The sequence below is a fragment of the Nerophis ophidion genome, linkage group LG06 (genome assembly GCF_033978795.1).
Source record: "Nerophis ophidion isolate RoL-2023_Sa linkage group LG06, RoL_Noph_v1.0, whole genome shotgun sequence".
In the NCBI taxonomy this organism is placed as follows: Eukaryota; Metazoa; Chordata; class Actinopteri; order Syngnathiformes; family Syngnathidae; genus Nerophis; species Nerophis ophidion.
The window spans coordinates 13,723,510-13,742,327 of NC_084616.1; the positions used below are offsets into that span (position 1 = coordinate 13,723,510).

The 18,818-nt window shown below is 46.8% G+C and overlaps 1 long non-coding RNA gene across 1 annotated transcript in view; it reads left to right on the plus strand.

Moving 5' to 3' along the window:
• LOC133553885 (uncharacterized) overlaps positions 1–18,818 on the plus strand; it is a 60,348-nt gene that overhangs the window by 27,014 nt on the left and 14,516 nt on the right. The window contains exon 2 of the long non-coding RNA XR_009806992.1: positions 7,244–7,386. This is a non-coding gene — a long non-coding RNA (uncharacterized LOC133553885). The remainder of the gene's footprint in view (positions 1–7,243; positions 7,387–18,818) is intronic.

The following is an 18,818-nucleotide window of genomic DNA, read 5'->3' on the forward strand; positions in this document are numbered from 1 at the left end:
TTTATTTATTTATTTACCGTAAACAGCAATGTTGTGACGCTCTTAAACAGGAAAATACCGCCATCTACTGTACATGCATATGGTTAGAAAAATATCAATCAATCAATCAATCAATGTTTACTTATATAGCCCTAAATCACTAGTGTCTCAAAGGGCTGCACAAAACACTACGACATCCTCGGTAGGCCCACATAAGGGCAAGGAAAACTCACACCCAGTGGGACATCGGTGACAATAATGACCCAGTGGGACGTCGGTGACAATGATGACTATGAGAACCTTGGAGAGGAGGTAAGCAATGGATGTCGAGCGGGTCTAACATGATACTGTCAAAGTTCAATCCATAATGGATCCAACACAGTCGCGAGAGTCCAGTCCAAAGCGGATCCAACACAGCAGCGAGAGTCCCGTTCACAGCGGAGCCAGCAGGAAACCATCCCAAGCGGAGGCGGATCAGCAGCGCAGAGATGTCCCCCAGCCGATACACAGGCAAGCAGTGCATGGCCACCGGATCGGACCGGACCCCCTCCACAAGGGAGAGTGGGACATAGGAGAAAAAGAAAAGAAACCGCAGATCAACTGGTCTAAAAAGGGAGTCTATTTAAAGGCTAGAGTATACAAATGAGTTTTAAGGTGAGACTTAAATGCTTCTACTGAGGTGGCATGTCGAACTGTTACCGGGAGGGCATTCCAGAGTAACTGTTGAATGACCAAAAGTGAATTCTTGGTTTCTTATGTGGGGTTTATTGTTAGGCAGTTTCATTAACGGTAACAACACACAACAACAGCAGTCACGTTTTCGTCTCACCCTTGCTCCTGATGGGTGCTGGTTAGCGCCTTGCATGGCAGCTCCCTCCATCAGTGTGTGAATGTGTGTGTGAATGGGTGAATGTGGAAGTAGTGTCAAAGCGCTTTGAGTACCTTGAAGGTAGAAAAGCGCTATACAAGTACAACCCATTTATTTATTTATTTATTTACCGTAAACAGCAATGTTGTGACGCTCTTAAACAGGACAATACTGCCATCTACTGTACATGCATATGGTTAGAAAAATATCAATCAATCAATCAATGTTTACTTATATAGCCCTAAATCACTAGTGTCTCAAAGGGCTGCACAAACCACTACGACATCCTCGGTAGGCCCACATAAGGGCAAGGAAAACTCACACCCAGTGGGACATCGGTGACAATAATGACCCAGTGGGACGTCGGTGACAATGATGACTATGAGAACCTTGGAGAGGAGGAAAGCAATGGATGTCGAGCGGGTCTAACATGATACTGCGAAAGTTCAATCCATAATGGATCCAACACAGTCGCGAGAGTCCAGTCCAAAGCGGATCCAACACAGCAGCGAGAGTCCCGTTCACAGCGGAGCCAGCAGGAAACCATCCCAAGCCGAGGCGGATCAGCAGCGCAGAGATGTCCCCAGCCGATACACAGGCAAGCAGTACATGGCCACCGGATCGGACCGGACCCCCTCCACAAGGGAGAGTGGGACATAGGAGAAAAAGAAAAGAAACGGCAGATCAACTGGTCTAAAAAGGGAGTCTATTTAAAGGCTAGAGTATACAAATGAGTTTTAAGGTGAGACTTAAATGCTTCTACTGAGGTGGCATCTCGAACTGTTACCGGGAGGGCATTCCAGAGTAGCTGTAGAATGACCAAAAGTGAATTATTGGTTTCTTATGTGGGGTTTATTGTTAGGCAGTTTCATTAACGGTAACAACACACAACAACAGCAGTCACGTTTTCGTCTCACCCTTGCTCCTGATGGGTGCTGGTTAGCGCCTTGCATGGCAGCTCCTCTCCATCAGTGTGTGAATGTGTGTGTGAATGGGGAAATGTGGAAGTAGTGTCAAAGCGCTTTGAGTACCTTGAAGGTAGAAAAGCGCTATACAAGTACAACCCATTTATTTATTTATTTACCCTAAACAGCAATGTTGTGACGCTCTTAACAGGACAATACTGCCATCTACTGTACATGCATATGGTTAGAAAAATAGTGACAGGGAACAGAAGAAGGATGGACAATTCAACCCTTAACTCAACAATGAGTAGATGAGTGTTATGTGTGTGTATATGTGCAAATAAATGAACACTGAAATTCAAGTATTTATTTTATATATATATATATATATATATATATATATATATATATATATATATATATATATATTCCAAAGACATGCACCTGGGGATAGGTTGATTGGCAACACTAAATTGGCCCTAGTGTGTGAATGTGAGTGTGAATGTTGTCCGTCTGTGTCGGCCCTGCAATGAGGTGGCGACTTGTCCAGGGTGTACACCGCCTTCCGCCCAATTGTAGCTGAGATAGGGCGCCAGCGCCCCCCGCGACCCCAAAAAAGGGAATAAGCGGTAGAAAATGGATGGATATATATATATATATATATATACTGAATACAACTAAATAAGTGCATTTTTAAGTAAGACCAACATTTTTAGAGTATAATAAGTCTCTTATTATTCTTTTTAATAACATTGTTATTCTGAAGCTAAGCAACAATAAATAAAATAACTTCTTACCATTAATCCGACTTCTTGAACAGGTGCGGTAGAAGCCGGATGGATGGATTAAAATGCATGAGAATGTTTTATATTTTGAACGTTCTTTTTGACACTGTGATTAACAGCGGAATTATTAATTACTTACCGTCTTAAGCAATGTCAGCTAAGATTTATCTGAGAGCCAGATGTAGTCATCCAAAGAGCCACATCTGGCTTGAGAGCCATAGGTTCCCTACCCCTGGCGTAGTGGGTAGAGCGGCCGTGCCAGAAACCTGAGGGTTGCAGGTTCGCTTCCCACCTATTGACATCCAAATCGCTCCTGTTGTGTCCTTGGGCAGGACACTTCACCCTTGCCCCCGGTGCCGCTCACACTGGTGAATGAATGATGAATGAATGATTGGTGGTGGTCGGAGGGGCCGTTGGCGCAGACTGGCAGCCACGCTTCTGTCAGTCTACCCCAGGGCAGCTGGGGCTACAGATGTAGCTTACCACCACCAGGTGTGAATGAATGATGGGTTCCAACTTCTCTGTGAGCGCTTTGAGTATCTAACAATAGAAAAGCACAATATAAATCTAATCCATCATTATATATATATATATATATATATATAAATGAAATACTTGACTTGGTGAATTGTAGCTGTAAATATACTCCTCCCCTCTTAACCACGCCCGCCCCAGTGGCATCGAATAAACATCGGAACGGACCTGCAGCCTGAACAAGGCCTAGGTAATCTTGCGATTATCCATGTAAACAAAACAAGTATGCCTGATAAAAAACGCTTACAGAAAAGGCTCCATTTTTCCAAGATACGTTAGCTCGATGCTAATATACTTTGCCTGCGCCATATACATTACATTACAGGTTAGCATTAGCATTTTAAATGGAGATTTCAAAACTTCCAAATCTGGTAATTAAAATGACAACTAAGATGCACGTTATAGTTAAAGGACTCAACAAAACAACTAGACTGACACAATCAACCTAATGTCAAAGACGACTTCCTGGCTGGGGCAACACACTGTGTATCATTTAAAACACTTGCAAATGAGATTCAGAAATGTGAAAAAACATGATTCAACAACTGGACAGCACAGTTATCATTATCAGCTCACTGTTAAATGTTAGAGAACAAATCGGATTTTTTTATTAAACAATTAACATTTATTAACACATGAATACACCGAAAATGAATACTATCAATTAATTTTTAAGTCCCTACTTGCGACTGTAGCTCTGATTGGCCGGCCCAGCATTGGAAACACGGAATCCAGCCCTTCGTACTCGAAACCCCAACCCTGGGATGCAGAAGAAGCTCTTGTGGAGCTGTTAGCTGGAAGACTCGACAACCCAAAGTATAACAACAACTTATAGACATACACGCCTGACAGAGGACAAGGCACGGGAGAAGTAAGGGACAGCCAGCCCCCAAGTCAGCGAGAGAACACACCCTACGTGGGCAGAAAGACATGAAAGGTGTGAGTTGGAAGACTCGACAACCCTAAGTATAACAACAACTTATAGACAGACACGCCCGACAGAGGACAAGGCACGGGAGATGCAGGGGACAGCCAACCCCCAAGCCAGCAAGAGAACACACCCTACGCGGGAAGAAAGACATGGAAGGTGTGAGTTAGAAGACTCGACAACCCTAAGTCTAACAACACCTTATAGACGGATGCGCCCGGCAGAGGACAAAGCACAGGAGAAGCAGGGGACAGCCAACCCCCAAGTCAGTGAGAGAACACCCTTCGCGGGCAGAAAGACGTGTGGAGGTGTGAGTTGGAAGAATCGACAACCCTAAGCATAACAACAACTTATAGACAGACACGCCCGACACAAGACAAGGCACGGGAGATGCAGGGGACAGCCAACCCCCAAGACAGCAAGACAACACACTCTAGGCGGGCAAAAAGACGTGCGGAGGTGTGAGTTGGAAGAATCGACAACCTTAAGCATAACAACAACTTATAGACGGACAGGCCCGACAGAGGACAAGGCACGGGAGAAGCAGGGGACAGCCAACCCCCAAGCCAGGGAGAGAACACACCCTACGTGTGCAGAAAGACGGGACGCCCCGTCCCAAGGGACCCAGAGACTCTCCACAGCCGGACGGGAAGACCGCACCACCCCACAATCCACCCAATGGTCTTTGTAAAATTTAGTGGATGCCTTATATACGTTGTAGTTTGGAAATACACTAAATCTACACTGTTATACATGTTTTCTCCTGTCATAAAAATACTGAGATCCTGTGGATCAGGAAAAGAGATGGTGTCGGGAAGGAGGGCAAAATGAAGGAGAAAGGAAAGTGAAAAGCTTATGAACGTCTGACTGAGGGAAGACAGACAGACGCATGGAAGAAAGGTGGCAGAAGGAGCTGAGTGGGGAGAAGCAGCCGTTTCAATTTGGGAGACGCATCGAGCAAGAACGTGCAACAGGAAGAAATGCGTGGAGGAGGAAATGTGTTTTGAAATGAAGGAAGGGGGAAGGGGCAGATGGAAATGAAGAGGTTTCAGTGATGAGAGCAGTGGGAAATAAATTGAAGTAGGAAAATGAGACGGGCGGCGGGGGTGGTGGGGGCCGTAACACATTTAATGCTAACTTCTCAGCTGTCAAAAATCCACCAAATTGAAAAATGTCTGGAAGGACAGGATCTAAAGGCTTAAAGCCATGAATTCATAGGGTCTTCATTATCGGACATCAGCTGTACCTAATTATACAGTGTCACCTATAAAAGGTGCCGTTTACGCCCCTAGGGATGGGTACCAAACTACACGTGTCTGTAGGTTTTGTAGACGCGACCAGTCTTCCTCTCAGGTAATGAAACTCACTGGTCAATCCAAAGTTCTTTTGGATGACATATATGTTGAGTAAAAAAGACCCCAGAGACAGAACGGTACAATACCACGTTTTACTGAAGCTTCAGGAGACCAGCCCTCTAGGGATGGGTACCAAACTAGGCGTTTCTGTAGGTATTGTTGCACGCGACCAGTCTTCCTCTCAGAGAATGAAACACACCGGTCAATCCCAAATTCTTTTGGATGACATATATGTTAAGTAAAAAGGACCCCAGAGACAGAACGGTACAATACCACGTTTTACTGAAGCTTCAGGAGACCAGCCCTCTAGGGATGGGTACCAAACTAGGCGTTTCTGTAGGTATTGTTGCACGCGACCAGTCTTCCTCTCAGGGAATGAAACACACTGGTAAATCCCAAGTTCTTTTGGATGACATATATGTTGAGTATAAAGGACCCCAGAGACAGAACGGTACAATACCACGTTTTACTGAAGCTTCAGGAGACCAGCCTTCTAGTGATGGGTACCAAACTAGGCATTTCTGTAGGTATTGTTGCCTGCGACCAGTCTTCCTCTCAGGGAATGTAACACACCGGTCGATTCCAAGTTCTTTTGGATGGCATATATGTTGAGTAAAAGGGATCCCAGAGACAGAACGGTACCATACCATGTTTTACTGACACTTCAGGAGACCAGCCCTCTAGGGATGGGTACCAAACTACGCGTTTCTGTAGGGATTGTTGCATGCAACCAGTCTTCCTCTCAGGAAATGAAACACACTAGTCGATCCCAAGTTCTTTTGGATGGCTTTTACGTTGAGTACAAAGGACCCCAGAGACAGAACGGTACAATACCACGTTTTACTGGAGCTTCAGGAGACCGGCCCTCACAATGCGACCAGAGCATCAGCAAGCGAGGCCTAAATCCAGATAAAAAGAGTCAGCTTCTGTACAGCCAGAAAGGAGCGCGGTTGCTTCTTCAAAAAATATAAGGAACTGGCCAAAACAAAAACGAGCCCTTAAGGCAAAACAAAGACTTTACTAGCAGGAGTAAGATAAAAGCAAGGAGGTCACGAGAAGACACACTACATGGGAAAGAACAAGCTGCTTTAAACATGACTATGGATTAAAAAATAACACTTAAAAATATCTCAATCTTACAGTACCAACTGAATTGTGTCACCACTACTGGATATTGATAAATGTCAAATCAAATGCTACCATATTTTGAAACCTTTGTTGCATTTCATGTCACGTAACGGTTTCACGGCTGGAGCACTTGGCAGGAAAACAGGCGTATTCGTAGCGGGCTGCCTCCAGGTAACATTGCTATTTTCCCATAACAACAAAGCAAGTATACCTGATAGAAAGCGCTCAAAAGTAAGCCCCTGCTTTTCAAATATTTTTTGCAAATATTAACTCATTTGTAATTTGACGCCTGCAACATGTTTAAGAAAAAGCTGGCACAAGTGGCCAAAAAGACTGGGAAAGTTGAGGAATGCTCATCAAACACATATTTGGAACATCCCACAGGTGATCAGGCTAATTGGGAACAGGTGGGTGCCATGGTTGGGTATAAAGGCAGCTTCCATGAAATGCTTAGTCATTCACAAACAGGGACGGGGCGAGGGTCAGCACTTTGTCAACAAATGCCTGAGGAAATTGTTGAAGAACAACATTTCTCAAACAGCTATTGCAAGCAATTTAGGGATTTCACCATCTACGGTCCGTAATATCATCAAAAGGTTCAGAGAAATCTGGAGAAATCACTGCACGTAAGCGGTGTCAGGCTTGTCCCTGACAGTTTGGTTATGTTTTAGTTTTTTCCTCAGCATTTGTCTTTGTTTCCTCTGTGTGTAGTATTTCCTGTCAGCGCTCTTATTTTGTGTGTTTCCTGTGTTCCTCCCTAGGCGCTGTTTCCCCTCAGCTGCGGCTGATCGGCACCCGGCCAGACCTGGTGTCAATCAGCCCGCTCCTATTTTTTACCTGCTTAGTCTTCCAGTCAGGGCTGGATTATTGTCGTTGCTACCTGTCGTGTCAATGCAGCGTTGTGGTAAGCTATCTTCGTTAGCTCTTTGTAGCTTACTGTCTTTTGTTCCCTTCTTCCAGTTTTGTTTATTCATTGCCAAGTTTGCTATCTGCCTCGTGCGCACTTTTGTTTGCACCCTTTTGTTCGGTTTTTGTCTTAGTGTTTTGTTGAATCATGTTTACCTGCAAAATGCCTGCCTCTTTCTCTGCATCCTGGGGCTCGTCGCAAACTAACACTGACAAGCGGCAAGGCCGGAAAGCAACATTGAATGCACGTGATCTTCCATCCATCCATCGAAAAGCGACATTACCGTGTAAAGGATATCCCCACATTGGCTCAGGGACACTTCGGAAAACCACTGTCGGTAACTACTGTTGGTCGCTGCATCTGTAAGTGCAAGTTAAAAAACTCTACTATGTATATATGTATATATATATATATATATATATATATATATATATATATATATATATATATATATACTGCGGTGCGGTGGCCGTGCGCAACCTGAGAGTCCCTGGTTCAATCCCCACCTAGTACCAACCTCCTCACGTTCGTTGTGTCCTGAGCAAGACCCTTCACCCTTGCTCCTGATGGGTGCTGGTTAGCGCCTTGCATGGCAGCTCCCTCCATCAGTGTGTGAAGGCGTGTGTGAATGGGTAAATGTGGAAGTAGTGTCAAAGCGCTTTGAGTACCTTGAAGGTAGAAAAGCGCTATACAAGTACAACCCATTTATCATTTATTTATTTATCATTTCCTATGCAAAGCCAAAGCCATTTATCAACAACACCCAGAAACGCCGCCGGCTTCGCTAGGCCCGAGCTTATCTAAAATGGACTGATGCAAAGTGGAAAAGTGTTTGTGGTCTGAAAAGAACCATTCGGACTGTTCTAGGCGCAAAGTTGAAAAGCCAGCATCTGTGATGGTATGGGGGTGCATTAGTGCCCAAGGCAAGGGTAACTTACACATCTGTGAAGGCACCATCAATGCTGAAGGGTACATACAGGTTTTGGAGCAGCACATGCTGCCATCCAAGCAACGTCATCATGGACGCCCCTGCTTATTTCAGCAAGACAATGAAGCCTATAATACGACACTTTGCACACCCCTGCTTTAGCGCATCTCGTTCTATAATCAGCCCACACAGTTTGAAAAGAACAATGTGCTGATAGAAAAAAAACGGTGTGCGGAGAAAGAGGTAATTTGTGTCCCACCGGGAAGCAAATTAGTGACACGCTACACCAACCTGCCCCCGCTGGACTCGTTAGCGACTGAGGTGAGCAAAACGAGTCAGACGAGGAGGACGAGCGCCCCCCCCCCCCCCCCCCCCCCCAAAAAAAACCAACACTTGCGAACGCGCACAAATTAGTTTGACCTTTGCTGTGTGTCACGAGTGAGGAAACTTGAAGTGACACGCACATGCACGGCTGTCAGACTGGGGCCGGCGCGGACGTGGTGGCGTCCTCCGCCGTGATCCGGCAGGTGATCGGTGCGCGGGGGGGGGGCCGTCACGCTCCGACGGACGCGGGCGTCCATCACTGTCGTCTTGCCCGTGTTTTTGTTTGGAGAACGTCCACGAGACTGACGTGTCAAACCGATCACATCTGTCCGTCCATTTTCTACAACACTGATCCGTTTCAAGGTCACGGGGGGGGGGTGGAGTCTATCTCCGTGTACGCCGTGACTCGTGAGCTGTCAATCACAGGCAGAGGCGTAGCGCCCTACTCTGGCCCGAAAGACCCCTAAAGGACCCCACTTACATACAGATGTGTTATGTTTGCATGTGCCAATACACTATCTAGAGTAGGGTTTCATAAAGTGCCTGGATAGAGCTCGATCATTTTGCAATGCAGTCTGCTGAAAACTATGGCAAGTGCCACTCTACATAGCAAACTGAAGCTGTGGTCAAAGTCGGAATTGCCACAAAACTGTGACGCTTGTGTGGCATTGTAATGCCGGATTGGTTCTTCCGGGGATGCGTCGAAGCGATGAACACAACAAGGTAAGTTATAAATGGATTTATTAAATAATAAAAGGCTAGGAACAAAAACACTGCTGTAAAGAGAAGGCAAACCAAAAACAGAAAAACAATTCCTCAGCATGTGAGCTGGAATAAACAAATGGCTTAGCGTAAAAGCTAGCGAGAATATACATACAAAGATGCAGGTCGAGAGTCGTCACTGTTGCGCGTGGGCAAATTAGGATCCGAGACTGAACAAAGAAAAGAGGAAAGCTTATATAGGGAGAAATCAAGGAGAACCAGGTGTGTAGAAAACGAGGAGCAGGTGAAATCAATGTGTAACCATGGTAACGGACTAAACAGGAAGTAAGTGGGTCAGAAGAGAATGAAACAAAGATGGAAAAATAAACATGTGAAGATCTGAGTCACAGATCGCAACAGTATTCCCCCCCCCAAAAAGACAGATTCCAGATGTCTCAAAGAAAACAAAAACAAATAAGAAACAACTTGAACCCCCTCCCCAAAAACAGAGTCCACAAACGAAGGGAGGGCGGAGGGAGGCCACGGTGGAGGGTCGCCAAGTCGTGTGTCCCCGAATCCACCGAGGACAAGTCAAGTGGCGGCGGCGGATGGAACGCCGCTGCCGAAAAAGTTTTGGCGGGCGACCTCGAAAAGGCCACATTAGTGGCCGCATCGCAGGATGAGGTGCCCGGCGAGGCGGACGACCCGGGCACGGCCACATCCGTGGCCGACATGGAGGAGGGAGTGTCTGGCGAGGAGGATGACCTCGCAGAGGCCACGCCCGTGATCGACGTGGTGGACGACGCCTCAGCACCGAAATCCCAGCAGGCTTGGAAGCAGCAGACGAGGGTGCGGGGACTGCAGCCAAAGCAGGCCCGAGTGCAGCTGGCGAGGATGATGCGGGTGCTGCAGCCGAAGAAGGCGTCGGAGGCGGCCTGGGAGCCGCAGGAGTCGTCGGAGGCGGCCTGGGAGCCGCAGGAGTCGTCGGAGGCGGCCTGGGAGCCGCAGGAGTCGTCGGAGGCGGCCTGGGAGCCGCAGGAGTCGTCGGAGGCGGCCTGGGAGCCGCAGGAGTCGTCGGAGGCGGCCTGGGAGCCGCAGGAGTCGTGACTGGTGTGAGCTCCAGCCTCATCGTCGGCGCCGGTGTGGGCTCCAGCTTCTTCGTCGGCAGTGCTTGGCGGCGTGGAGCTGGTACCGGCGCTTGTCGAGGAGCTGGCACTGGAGTGGGCTCCAGCCCTGTCGACATAGGTGAAGGTTCCAGCCCCGTCGTCGACGCTGGTGTGGGCTCCAGCCCCGTCGTCGACGCTGGTGTGGGCTCCAGCCCCGTCGTCGGCGGTGCTTGGCGGCGCGGAGCTGGTACCGGCGCTTGGCGGCGTGGAGCTGGTACTGGAGTAGGCTCCAGCTCTGGAGCTGGTACTGGAGTGGGCTCTAGGCTAGGAACAGGTGCTGGTGTGAGGACCAGGAAAGAGTCGATTGCTGGCGTGAGAACCAGACTAGGATTCGGTGCTGGTGTGTGAACCAGGCGAGAGACCGAAGCTGGTGTGGGAACAAGGTTAGGAACCTCTTCTGGTGTGAAAACCAGGCGAGAGTCTACTTTTGGTGTAAAAACCAGGTTAGGGACAGTGCCGAACATCGGTGGTGGAGGACGTGCTGGAGGTAATGACCTCGCAAGTCTGAACACCGGTGGAGGAGGTCTACTTGGTCGTTGTGATTTGACCGGGGGAAACACAGGTGGAGGAGGTCTACAAGGCCGTTGAGACTTGGCCGGGGGAAAAACAGGTGGAGGAGGTCTACAAGGCCGTTGAGACTTGGCCGGGGGAAACACAGGTGGAGGAGGTCTAGGAGGAGCTAGCGGTTTAACGGGCCGAAAAACAGGTAAGGGTGGCCTCATAGGAGGTTGCGGTTTGACAGTTTTAAGAAATGGTAGCGTCTGCGCTACCTCCGCAACACAGCTATAGGCCATAGCCCCCCCCTCCAGACGGGAATCCCAGACCCGTTCCCTGTGGTCAGGGACTGACCATAAGGGAGGGTGGTGGGAGGTTTGGAGGCGGGCAGACTCCTCCCCTCTATATTGTCCAGAGTGTCCCTTTGAAAAGGGAGAAAAAACCTTGGACTTGGGCTGGGAATGAGGTTTTACAGGTGGAGTTGAAGAAAAACTAGGTGACTGAGGTTGACTAGAATAATGAGAAAAAATATCCTGATAATTACGTATTTTATCATAAATGTTATTGGTATTCGAAAAAGGTTGGGAATGAAAAGTACTGTCCACAATATAAAAATCTTCTGAAAAAATGTCAACAACAGGGGGCGGTGTTGCGTCACCGGTGGGCGTACCCCAAATGTCGTGACTGCTAGAGTCAGGGGAAAAAAAACAAGCTGGATTACCGGTAGTGGAAGGTGAATCCTGGTCGGGGTGAATTTTGCTGTGTTCGTAGGAAGGATGAAGTGGTGCTGGATAATTACTGCCGTGCGGGGGACCTCTCCACTGGACCCCCCGCCTCTTCGGGGCAGCGCGAACGGCTTCGGAGGGGACTTCAGGCCCACAGTCAAGTCTTTCCTGCTCCCAAGCCACGAGCTCCAACCACAAACCCAAGTCGAAGGGTTCCTCCCGTGGTTTCGACGCGGAAAAACATTTTGATGCTCGGATCCTACTGTGACGCTTGTGTGGCATTGTAATGCCGGATTGGTTCTTCCGGGGATGCGTCGAAGCGATGAACACAACAAGGTAAGTTATAAATGGATTTATTAAATAATAAAAGGCTAGGAACAAAACACTGCTGTAAAGAGAAGGCAAACCAAAAACAGAAAAAACAATTCCTCAGCATGTAAGCTGGAATAAACAAATGGCTTAGCGTAAAAGCTAGCGAGAATATACATACAAAGATGCAGGTCGAGAGTCGTCACTGTTGCGCGTGGGCAAATTAGGATCCGAGACTGAACAAAGAAAAGAGGAAAGCTTATATAGGGAGAAATCAAGGAGAACCAGGTGTGTAGAAAACGAGGAGCAGGTGAAATCAATGTATAACCATGGTAACGGACTAAACAGGAAGTAAGTGGGTCAGAAGAGAATGAAACAAAGATGGAAAAATAAACATGTGAAGATCTGAGTCACAGATCGCAACAAAAACACAATTTAAGACATACAAACCTCTACTGTCATCTGGCGGCCAAAGAAGATAGTGCACCCCTTAATTCGTCACGTTTCACGTTTCAGGTAAACAATGACAAACAGAACCATATGAATCCCCTTCCTAATGTATTGATTGGGTTTGATTTGAAACCAGGCTTTTAGAACGCATCCCTCAGGCGGTACTGCATCAAAAAACGACATCAGTGTGTAAAGGATATCACCACATGGGCTCAGGAACACTTCAGAAAACCACTGTCAATAACTATAGTTTGTCGCTACATCTGTAAGTGCAAGTTAAAACTGTACTATGCAATGCAGACGCCATTTATCAACAACACCCAGAAACGCCGCCGGCTCCGCTGGGCCCGAGCTCATCTAAGATGAACTGATGTAAAGTGGAAAAGTGTTCTGTGGGCTGACGAGTCCACATTTCAGAGTGTTTTTTGGAAACTGTGGACATCGTGTCCGTCGGAACAAATAGGAAAAGAACAATCCGGACTGAAATAGGCGCAAAGTTCAAGATTGTTTTACAATGCAGTCTGCTGAACACTATGGAAAGCGCCACTCTACATAGAAAACTGACGCTGTGGTCAAAGTCAGAATTGCCACAAAACACAATTTAAGACATACAAACCTCTACTGTCATCTGGTAGCCAAAGAAAATAGTGCACCCCTTAATTTGTCATGTTTCACGTGTCAGGTAAACAATGAAAAACAGAACCATATGAATCCCCTTCCTAATGTATTGCTTGGGTTTGATTTGAAACCAGGCTTTTAGAACGCATCCCTCAGGCGGTACTGCATAAAAAAAAACAACATCAGTGTGTAAAGGATATCACCACATGGGCTCGGGAACACTTCAGAAAACCACTGTCAATAACTATAGTTTGTCGCTACATCTGTAAGTGCAAGTTAAAACTGTACTTTGCAATGCAGACGCCATTTATCAACAACACCCAGAAACGCCGCCGGCTCCGCTGGGCCCGAGCTCATCCAAGATGGACTGATGCAAAGTGGAAAAGTGTTCTGTGGTCTGACGAGTCCACATTTCAGAGTGTTTTTTGGAAACTATGGACATCGTGTCCGTCGGAACAAGTAGGAAAAGAACAATCCGGACTGCAATAGGCGCAAAGTTCAAGTTCGTTTTACAATGCAGTCTGCTGAACACTATGGAAAGCGCCGCTCTGCATAGAAAACTGACGCTGTGGTCAAAGTCAGAACTGCCACAAAACACAATTTAAGACATACAAACCTCTACTGTCATCTGGCGGCCAAAGAAAATAGTGCACCCCTTAATTTGTCATGTTTCACGTGTCAGTTAAACAATGAAAAACAGGGCCATATGAATCCCCCTGCAATTGTATTTCATGTGTTTGATTGAAATTAGGCTTTTAGAACACATCCCTCATCAAAAAGCGACATCAGTGTGTAAAGGATATCCCCACATGGTTTCAGGGACACTTCAGAAAACCACTTTCAGTTGCTACAGTTGGTCGCTACGTCTGTAAGTGCAGGTTAAAACTGTACAAGGCAAAGTGGAGGCCATTTATCAACAACACGGAACTGGGCCATATGAATCCCCTTCCTACTGTATTGCATGTGTTTGGTTGAAACCAGGGTTTTAGAACGCATCCCTCAGGCGGTACTGCAACAAAAACCAACATCGATCTCTAAAGGATATCACCACATGGGCTCAGGAACACTTCAAAAAACCACTGTCAGTAACTATAATTAGCCCGCACAGTTTGTCGCTACATCTGTAAGTGCATGTTAAAACTGTACTATGCAAAACGGACGCCATTTATCAACAACACCCAGAAAAACCGCCGGCTTCGCTGGGCCCAAGCTCATCTAAGATGGACTGATGCAAAGTGGAAAAGTGTTCTGTGGTCTGACGAATCCACATTTCAAATTATATGTGGAATTATCCTACATTGTGTCATCCGGACCAAAGGGGAAGCAAACCATCCAGACTGTTATCGACGCAAAGTTCAAGTAATTTTGCCATGCAGTCTGCTGAAAACTATGGAAAACGCCACTCTACATAGCAACAGACGCTGTGGTCAAAGTCAGAATTGCCACAAGGCACAATTTAAGACATACAACACTACTGTCGTCTGGCGGAAGAAGAGGATATTACAACCCCTTAATTTGTCTCGTTCCACGTGTCGGGTAAACAATAACAAACATATTCGCCTGTCCTGAGAGGATGACTTTCTGACTGTTGGACATTGCAGACAAAAGCCTGTTTTTTTTTTAAGGAACAACTTGCTACATTTATTTTTAAAATGATAACCACACTCTTTTACCAGAACCCATAGTTCCAGGAACTAGAGGGTCCCGGAAACCCGGAACTTTTATTGTAAAAAGGCTATTGAAACAATCTTTGACTAGCATTTGATATGATTTTTTTTATGATTTTTCACATTAAGACAATTCTACATCAACCTCTCTAAAAAATTGTCCGATTTTTCAGTAAAAAAATAAAATAAAAAAGGCAGCTCAGTTGGCAGGAAAAAAAATAAGTGTGAAGGAACCTCGGGAAAACAAAATATGAATTTGCATGCTGGTGGTTGCTAATTGGGTCGCCCCCCCAGGAGCCGCAGCAGCGTGAAGCCGGGTGGAGATGTTTGGAAAACTACCTCCGGGGTTGATCATCCGGGTTTTATCCATGGGTGACATCAATTCCACATAGTAAGCTCTCTGGGAAGTGCACACACACACACACACACACACACACACAAACACACACACACACTGTGTGTATTTATGACTTTCATATCCGTGGGATCATAAGAGCATCGGTGTGTTAAATGTCTTCTCTTTGCCACCGTGTCCGGACCCCCTTGCACTTTACACACTTGTCATGTTTGTGTAGATACCAGACTGCAATACCCTTCAGATGCATTGTGGGACCATCCTTGCAGTCAATTTGTCGGTAAGTGGTGGCGACCAACCCTGAGATGCAGAGATGGCAGGCTTAGTGCAAGAAAACATGATTTTAATGACTAAACACGGACCAGAAACCAGGAAAGAGGAAGAACTGGAGACAGCAAACAGAAACCAGTAAACAGGAAAAACTGGAGACAGAAAGCAGAAACCAGGAAACAAGAAGAACTGGATACAGCAAACGGGAAGAATTTGAGACCCGCAAACAGGAACAAGGAAACAGGCAAACTTTGGACAGTAAACAGGAAGAACGGGAGACAGCAAACAGGAAACAGGCAAACTTGAAGCAGCAAACAGGAACCAGGAAACAGAAAGCACCAAAGACAGCAAACGGGAAACAGGAGGAATTGGAGACAGCAAACAGGAGACAGGAAGAACTGGAGACAGCAAACAGGAACCAGGAAACAGGAAGAACTGTAGACAGTAATCACGAACCAGGAAACAGGCAAACTTGAGACAGGACCAGGAAACTGGAAGAAATGGAGACAGCAAACAGGAGACAGGAAGAACTGGAGACAGCAAACAGGAACCAGGAAACAGGAAGAACTGGAGACAGCAAAGAGAAACCGGGAAACAGGAAGAACGGGAGACAGAAAACAGGAACCAGGAAACAGGAAAAACTGGAGACAGCAAACAGGAAGAACGGGAGACAGCAAACAGGACCCAGGAAACAAGAAGAACTGGAGACAGCAAACAGGAAGAACGGGAGACAGCAAACAGGACCCAGGAAACAGGAAGAACTGGAGACAGCAAAGAGAAACCAGGAAACAGGAAGAACGGGTGACAGCAAACAGGAACCAGGAAACAGGAAGAACTGGAGACAGCAAAGAGAAACCAGGAAACAGGAAGAACGGGAGACAGAAAACAGGAACCAGGAAACAGGAAGAACTGGAGACAGCAAACAGGAAGAACGGGAGACAGCAAACAGGACCCAGGAAACAGGAAGAACTGGAGACAGCAAAGAGAAACAAGGAAACAGGAAGAACGGGTGACGGCAAACAGGAACCAGGAAACAGGAAGAACTGGAGACAGCAAAGAGAAACCAGGAAACAGGAAGAACGGGAGACAGAAAACAGGAACCAGGAAACAGGAAGAACTGGAGACAGCGAAGAGAAACCAGCAAACAGGAAGAACGGGAGACAGCAAACAGGAACCAGGAAACAGGAAGAACGGGAGACAGCAAACAGGAACCAGGAAACAGGAAGAACTGGATACAGCAAACAGGAAGAATTTGAGACCCGCAAACAGGAACCAGGAAACAGGCAAACTATGTGAAAGTAAACAGGAAGAACTGGAGACAGCAAACAGGAAACAGGCAAACTTGAAGCAGCAAACAGGAACCAGGAAACAGAAAGCACCAGAGACAGCAAACGGGAAACAGAAGGAATTGCAGACAACAAAAAGGAGACAGGAAGAACTGGATACAGCAAACAGGAACCAGGTAACAGGATGAACTGGAGACAGCAATCACGAACCAGGAAACAGGCAAACTCGAGACAAGACCAGGAAACCGGAAGAACTGGAGACAGCAAACAGGAGACAGGAAGAACTGGAGACAGCAAACAGGAACCAGGAAAACAGGAAGAACTGGAGACCCGGGACGGGAACCAAAACAGTAATAACTGGAGACAGGAAACAGGATGAACTGGAGATAACAAATAGGAACCAGGAAACAGGAAGAACTGGAGACAGCAAACAGGAGCCAGGAAACAGGCAAACTTTGGACAGTAAACAGGAAGAACTGGAGACAGCAAACAGGAAACAGGCAAACTTGAAGCAGCAAACAGGAACCAGGAAACAAAAAGCACCAGAGACAGCAAACAGGAAACAGGAGGAATTGGGGACAGCAAACAGGAGACAGGAAGAACCGGAGACAGCAAACAGGAAACAGGCAAACTTGAAGCAGCAAACAGGAACCAGGAAACAGAAAGCACCAGAGACAGCAAACAGGAAACAGGAAGAACTGGATACAGCAAACTGGAAAAAATTGAGACCCGCAAACAGGAACCAGGAAACAGGCAAACGTGGGACAGCAAACAGGAAGATCTGGAGACAGCAAACAGGAAACAGACAAACTTGAAGCAGAAAACAAGAACCAGGAAACAGAAAGCACCAGAGACAGAAAACAGGAAACAGGAGGAATTGGAGACAGCAAACAGGAGACAGGAAGAACTGGAGACAGCAAACAGAAACCAGGAAACAGGAAGAACTGGATACAGCAAACAGGAAAAATTTGAGACCCGCAAACAGGAACCAGGAAACGGAAAGCACCAGAGACAGCAAACAGGAAACAGGAGGAATTGGAGACAGCAAACAGGAGACAGGAAGAACTGGAGACAGCAAACAGGAAACAGGCAAACTTGAAGCAGCAAACAGGAACCAGGAAACAGAAAGCACCAGAGACAGCAAACAGGAAGAACGGGAGACAGCAAAGAGAAACCAGGAAACAGGAAAAACGGGTGACAGTAAACAGGAACCAGGAGACAGGAAGAACTGGAGACAGCAAACAGGAACCAGGTAACAGGAAGAACTGGAGACAGCAAACAGGAACCAGGAAACAGGAAGAACTGGAGACAGCAATCACGAACCAGGAAACAGGCAAACTTGAGACAGGACCAGGAAACTGGAAGAAATGGAGACAGCAAACAGGAGACAGGAAGAACTGGGGACAGCAAACAGGAACCAGGGAAACAGGAAGAACTCAAGACCGGGGACGGGAACCAGGAAACAGTAATAACTGGAGACAGGAAACGGGAAGAACGGGAGACAACAAACAGGAACCGGGAAACAGGAAGAACTGGAGACAGCAAACAGGAACCAGGGAAACAGGAAATACTGGAGAGAGGAAACATGAAGAACTGGAGACAGCAAACGGGAAACAGGCAAACTTGAAACAGAAAACAGGAACCAGGAAACAGGATGCACTGGAGACAGCAAACAAGAAACAGGAAAAACTGGAGACAGCAAACGGGAGACAGGAATAACTGGAGACAGCAAACAGGAACCAGATAACAGGAAGAACTGTAGACAGCAAACAGGAACCAGGAGATAGGAAGAACTGGAGGCAGGAAACAAAAAGAACTGGAGACAGCAAACGAGAAAAAGGAATAACTGGAGACAGCAAACGGGAATTAGGAAACAGGCAAACTGGAGACAGCAAACAGGAACCAGGAAACTGGAAGAACTGGAGACAGCAAACAGGAACCAAGAAGAACTGCAGACAACAAACAGGAAACAGGTAACAGGCAAACTTGAGATAGCTAACAGGAAAAAGGAAGAACTGGGGACAGCAAACAGGATCCAGGAAACAGGCAAACCTGAGACAGCAAACAGGAACCAGGAAACTGGAAGAGCTGGAGACAGCAAACAGGAAACAGGCAAACTTGAGACAGCAAACAG